General features: G+C 38.7%; 1 long non-coding RNA gene across 1 annotated transcript; it reads right to left on the bottom strand.

Annotated features, from left to right (window-relative positions):
- Positions 1–521: 521 nt before the first annotated feature.
- On the bottom strand, positions 522–5,536 carry LOC140699636 (uncharacterized). The gene is made up of 3 exons (XR_012077881.1): positions 5,297–5,536; positions 3,930–4,064; positions 522–766 (listed from the first exon to the last, which is right to left on the bottom strand). It is a non-coding gene; the product is annotated as an uncharacterized lncRNA (long non-coding RNA).
- Between the last annotated feature and the right edge of the window lie 1,379 nt (positions 5,537–6,915).

The following is a 6,915-nucleotide window of genomic DNA, read 5'->3' on the forward strand; positions in this document are numbered from 1 at the left end:
ATATCCTCTTAACCAGAAATACCTTCTCACTTGTCATCTCTGTAATTGGCACTAATATCCTCTCAAGCCTCAAGGTTATCTATGCATTATTCTCCCTCCACACACATGCTCATGCTCTTCCATGATTCTCCGGGGCAGAAGTAAGCCACTGAATTCCTAAGAATTGTTTAAAATATTTTTGTGACACTTATCAAGTGTTGACTTACTATATATTTGGCTCCATCTTACATTATCCCACTGTGCTAAATACTCTTGAAATCCAGTATCACGTCTTCCTAACTTGGAGCTCCCCCAACTCCACTTAAAGTGTTCAGATTATGTTTATTTTCTGAGTAAGTGAAGTTGATAGCTGTTAATTCAGTTGACTCAGAAAGCCACTCACAGAAGGCATGATGGATTTGAGCTAATTTACATACACAGCCCTTTCCAGGTTATTTATACCATCCTGACCTTGCGGCAGGAGCCAGCCGTGGGGAAAGATGTTGCACTCACATTCCACAGAATTCACTCCGGGGCACATACCAGGTAAGAGGCAGAACATTTAATGATAATGGATTTGTTGACCCAGGTTGAGGATATGAATCAGTCCTGTTGGTCACATAATTGATTTTAAAGAAAAAGCCCCAGGGATATTAATCCTTGCTGATTCCTCTGAATGGTGAAAACTCATATTTCAACACAACCCCTACCAGTCAGGATTCTTCAGGTTTAATCTTTGGCTCTTTTTTCTGTGCATTTTACCTGGTGATGATGACATATTCTTTGTCTGAAAGGAAAATAAATGGCTAAGTCAATGTCTTCATGAAAGGGATTAAGAACATAATTACACGGCAGGATGGGGGTGGAAGGATGGATTCTGTCTTCTCATTGTGTGAGACAAAGGTACAAAGGCTAAACTCGGAATTCAAGGAAGAGTGAAGGCTTGATAGAACTGACATTTTGAGAAGAAGCTATTATTTACATGAGTGAATCTGAAAGGCAGGTCTAGGTGCACAAAGCACTTCCCAGCAGCAGAGCCATGTGGCCGTGTGCTGAACACTGGAAAATAACACCTTGGTAAAACAACAATCAGTCATTTTTTTCAGATTGTAAATTACCTCCACTAAATCTTTTTCAGTCTAGTGTCTTACTGTCCCCAATTCTTTTCCAAATATTAGCCACTAGTGTAAAGGGTAGTGTATTCACATCATGAAGTATTAACTTTGATCTACATAAGTAGGAAATGTGTGCATCTTATTTGTGTCTGTATGTGATGGTCTTCATATACAGCCTGACAGCAGATGTGACATTTAGAGGAAGACAAAATGCCTGAGACACCGTTTCCGTGGCAACGGTTTATAAAAGACGATACAGAACTTAATAAGCTAAGACAATTTTAAATGTGAATGAAGCATATTGGACTTTTAGTAGCTAAATAACCAAAAAGAATTTTTCTGTGCAAAGTATTCTTCAAAATAAATAAGAGAAAGCTTGCTGCCAAGGTTATATTTAGTGACCTATACCAGACATGTCCTAATTCATACCTAGAAAAATGAAAGTAAAATGCATTTGAATCTGCCTCCTTCTCAACAGATGGTCTGCAGCACAATAATTTCATCTTCAGTGGCAGTAGAGATATTCACTGTTTGTTTGGATTTCAGATTTCATGCCACATTCTTAATTTATAATCTAAAAACACAAATATTTAGTTCAATACATGCACGAGGCATTGAATCAGATCATGATGAAGATACTGAAAATGACTGCTTCCAACCTAGCAAGGAAGAAAAGACAAAGACTAAATAATAAAGTACAGCTCCAAAGGCATCAAGGAACGTAAGGATGTGACAAGGAAGGTGCTATTACAGGACAGGATTAAAGAAATTCCTTCGGAGCAATGATCCTATCCCTTTTCATGGGGACAGAGAGTGGGGGCAGCTGGGGATAACCTGGGCCGTAACAAACATGATAGATGAGGCTAGTAGCGATTAGGGAGATATCTTTTGAGGACAGTCTTATAGTAAAGGTGAAAACAAACAAAAAACAACCAAACACAGAACGTTTGAAAAATGGTTCAATTGTGAGTAAAGAATAAAAAGTAATACAGAAGGTATATTTATATAATGGAATACTACTCAGCCATAAAAATGATAAAATAATGCCATGTGCAGCAACATGGATGGCCCTGGAGAATGTCATTCTAAGTGAAGTAAGCCAGAAATAGAAAGAAAAACATCATATGATATCACTCATATGTGGAATATAAAAAAAAAGACAAATGAGCTTATATATAAAACAGAAACAGACACATAGACATAGGATACAGACTTGTGGTTGCCAGAAGGGAGGAGGGTAAGAAGGGATAAACTGGGAGTTTGAGATTTGCGGATACTGACTGGTTTATGTAAAATGGATAAGCAAGTTTATACTGTACAGCACAGGGAAATATATTCAAGATCTTGTAGCTCACAGTGAAAAAGAATATGAAAATGAATATATGTATATTCATGTATGACTGAAGAATTGTGCTGTACATAAGAAATTGACACAACATTGTAAACTGACTATACCTTAATTTTTTAAAAAGTAATACAGAAGAGAATTAAGCCTAGAAAATTGTAGACATTTAATAAATCTTGGTTAAATTGAACTTAAATTACATTGACTCTAATTGAACAAATGGAAAGGAATTAATGGTTAGGCTTATTCATGGAGGTCTCGAAATTCAAACTGTAGATGTTAGAATTTATTCTGTTGGCAGGTAATTTGCTCATGAATACATATTTATTAATTGCTTAACACAAATTGAGCATCTTAAGAGTTTCTAGATATTCAAAGACAGGCATCACAGTCTTTGAGCCTTAGGAGGTCATTGCCTGGTTTTCCTGGTCCAGGGTTGGTGTAGGGGGCAGCTTGCAGCACTGCTGGACACGATTTCAAAGGATCAGTGAGGCTTGGGCATACAAAGAGGGGAAGACAGAATTCTAAGGACGAGTGGCTTGTGGTCCATAGGCACAGAAGCTAGAGCATGTTAGGGTGGCCCTGGTTTTCCCCGGACTTCCCCAATTTTCACACTGAAAATTCTGTGTTCTGGGAACCCCCTCCATCCCCAACAAACTGGGACAGAGTGAAAAAGAGGGACACTAAGTTTAATTAGGCAGAATATCAAATTAAGGCAGAGAGTGGTAAAGTACGATGCTGCAAAACTCAGCGCATACTGGATGATACAAGAGTTTTTCTCCAAGGCTAAAAATCCAGGACTTCACCCCCAAGGAACCATTGCTGGGTTCTAGGCAGAATGGTTATATCAACTCCTGAGATACAACATGCATCGGTAAGAAGGTTATGGACACATACTCCCAGCAAGAAATACCAAGAGATGAGAAGGGTGAGGGTAGCAGGAACAGAAAGGAGAAAGTAGACACATTTAGGGAATAACTTGTACAAAATTCAGCAATTGTGACAGAGATGGGAGGTGATGTCATTCATTCACTCATTTATTCAAAAATATTCACTGAGCACCTGAAGATGATGAAAGCAGTTGTTGGATTAGGACCATGATGAGGTAATTTCAGAATTGATAATTAATGAATAACCATCCATCAGAATGGATGGTTATCTGTTCGAGTGGCAGGAAACAACTTCTGGACTAGTCACTCATACTTTATAAAGACCAGTCTCCCTACAGTCAGTATGATGGATTCCTTGGAATAAACTCAGGAAAGAAATAGAGAAAAATAAGGAGAGCCCTGTTCATGGAAGCTAAAGTTATGACCTACAGACATTTAGTAGGAAAGTGAAGGAGGGAAAAGTATGAGTGATCCCACAGAGGCTCCTCAGATTCAGGCACTTCTTGGGGACTGCACCATGGACATGGTGGTGATGGGGCTTTGGGGAAGGGGAGATAGAATATCAATGCATTGACTTCAGAGATTCTCCAGGTCACTCACTCATGGATGCTCTGATGCAGACAACCAGCAGAGGGAGAAAAGCACCAGGTTGGACATCAAGGAAATGTTATCCTGTTGACTACAGGGCAACCTTAGAGATGTACCCAAATGCATCAGAGTGAACTCTGCCTATTCCTGGAAAGAAAATAGAGGGAAATAAGAAGAGAAATAAGCATTAAAACTTAGAGACTGTCAAGAAGCAGTAGAAGGGGGAAAACTGTGAATAAAACAGAAAATGGAAAGCAAGTTAGAGATGGAAAATTTTCCACATCATGGAAGCCATAGGGAGCCGTGCAATCTGAATTCCTGATAATATAACTATGCACCACTTATGACACTAAGAATTACATTTTTATTAGGAGCAACTCTTTTACCTAGAATCATAAATTAACTTCTCTTTGTCCTTCCTTTCTTATATCTGCTTAATCCCCAAAGTTTTAAAATATACTTTTAAAATAGAATTTCATCAGATATGATCGGATACGTGCATTCTAACACAAATGGCCCGGGAACTTAAATTTTAATTAAAATTGGTTTGAATACTTTAGTTTTCTCAAAACAAAGAAAATTCTAATTCTAAAATTTTCATCAGAAAAATCAGAAAACATGAGTTTTCACAAATAGAGCTTATAAATATGAATTTTCAATTAACTTACACATTGTATTCTTAAAACAAGACTTGGTAATTGAAAGTTTTATCAAAACGAATCATAAACATGGGTTTACATCAAATAAAATTTGGCAGAAATTCAATCTTTTAATTATAACATTGGATAGATACCTTTCTTTTCAAAAACTTATAGAAATGTTTTTCCACTAAACTAGTCTAGTTCAATTTAAAGGGAAACATTTCTCTGGGGGAAAAAATAGTTGGTGAACACTAGTTTCTATAAAAACTAGCTTTTACCTGTGACTTTCCATTCATACTAGTTTAAAATGACTCTTATTAAAATCTTGTTGACTGTAAATTTGACATCAAAATGAACTCACCAACACGATGTTTCCACAAAAATAGCTTAAAAACACAATATCTTAAAAATCAGATTTGCAACATTCTTCTAATTGTCCTCTCTTATTCCAATTTACAGCCCACACGTCATTTACAGCCCACACGTCACTTCAATTTCTAAAAAATGAGGCCGGGAGTTGGGGGAGTAGCTGTTTCATGAGGACAGTTTCTGTTTGAGATAATGAGAAAGTTCTGGAAATGGCTGGAGATGATGGTCGGACATCACTGTCCATGGACTTAATGCCATGGAACTGTACACATATATATGGTTAAAATGGTGGAAAAACAAAAACAAAAAAAAAAGGGAAAAGAAAAAAGGATTAAAAAAGATAGACTCAAGATCTCAAGCAATACTGACCAAGCCTGTGACTTTCTGCCTCCTGATCTCTGAAGGGTTTTGCTTTGGCATCTTCAAGCTGTCTGCGGCTTCCCTGGCAGAACAGCTCCTTCTCGCCTCCTTTCCTGGGTACTTGCTCTGCATCTTCTTGGAGACACACACACACATCTTTCAGAATCTCCTCAGCTTCTACCCATCAGTTAGGTGGCAGCTGTGGTGGCCCTGCTCCTTCCCCTCTGCTGTGTTCCCATAATCCCCTGGTTGAAGGTCTACCGTGGAATGCTTCCCATTGTGATGAAATCACTGATGTATGAGTCTCTTTCCCCATAGACTGGGGAAACAGACTGTAATTTTTCTGTTTTGAATAGCCAGTGCCTAGAATACTGCCTGGTATACAGTAGGTGCTCAATAAATGCTTATTGAATCAGCACACTGTTTTCCTTTCCTCTTTGATACTTACCCTCACATACTGCTTTGGTGTGTGCATCTCAGTTTAGAGGACTCAAAAGGCACTGATCTATCTGATAACTTCTTTTATTGACCACTCATCAAATTTATCCATGTTATTTCTCATTATAGTATTCAGATATGTTGCTTCTCAATTGCTTCCTGGGCCTTATGTTTCATCACCTCAAGGAGCCAAAATCTTTTAAAAGCAAGAAACTGGTTTGCCTTTGTCGTGTGTAGCTTCAAACTGCACCTTACATGCATTAATTCCCACTTGGTAATTATCTATCAGGTATACAAATGTTCAAACAAAAGCAACATTGCTTTAAACCTTCCATAATCTACATTTTTTTTCATCTCGTACAATTAGGTAAATGGTTATCTGTAAGGTTGCATTGTAGGTTTTTTGCTTCTGAGACTCATAGAAACTGTGCTCATAGACTCATAGATATTTCCCAATGAAACCACAGCAAACATTTTAATAATTTCATACTAATCTTGCTTTTTAGTCTCTTTCATTCCTTTAGATGTCTCTGTTGCCTTAAGCTACAGGGAAAAGACTCCAGTGAATTTTCAGCTTGTGTATGAAACTTCCTTTAATGCCTGTATTTGTTTAACCAAAGTTGCTTATTCATTGCTGCAACAACCAAGGGCATCTACTCCGTGCCAAGCACTGCTCTGGTCCCGAAAGAATGAGTTACAGCAGCAAACAAAGTCAAGTTCCTGCTTCGATAATGCTTACACATCAGTGAGTAGACAGGAAATAATCAGACCAAAAATATGTTTATTACGTGTAGGGTGAGGTAAGTTAAAGAGTGAAAAATGACACATGCTGGGAAGGCAATGCAGCTTTGTTAAAGGTATGTGGAACTGACATGAGGGCAGAGCTGAAGGGGACAGGGGTGGGGTGTGTGCAGACCTGGACAGAGGAGCCCACAGGCTGAGAATCCTGAAGACCTGAGGGAAGCGGGGTCGTGGGGCATCTAAGGACCAGATGAAAACCCAAGGTGGAGGTGATGGGGTGGAGTGAGACAAGGGAGAGTGGAGGATGATGAGATCAGAGAGGGGTATTGAGGGAAGAGGCAACGGTGAGGTCACACGACCCCACCGGCCACAATATCGACTTGGATTTGACTCTGAGTGAGAAAGAGCACCACTGGGCAGTTCAGAACAAATGAGTGACATGATTTGGC

Source organism: Vicugna pacos, chromosome 2 (genome assembly GCF_048564905.1).
Source record: "Vicugna pacos chromosome 2, VicPac4, whole genome shotgun sequence".
In the NCBI taxonomy this organism is placed as follows: Eukaryota; Metazoa; Chordata; class Mammalia; order Artiodactyla; family Camelidae; genus Vicugna; species Vicugna pacos.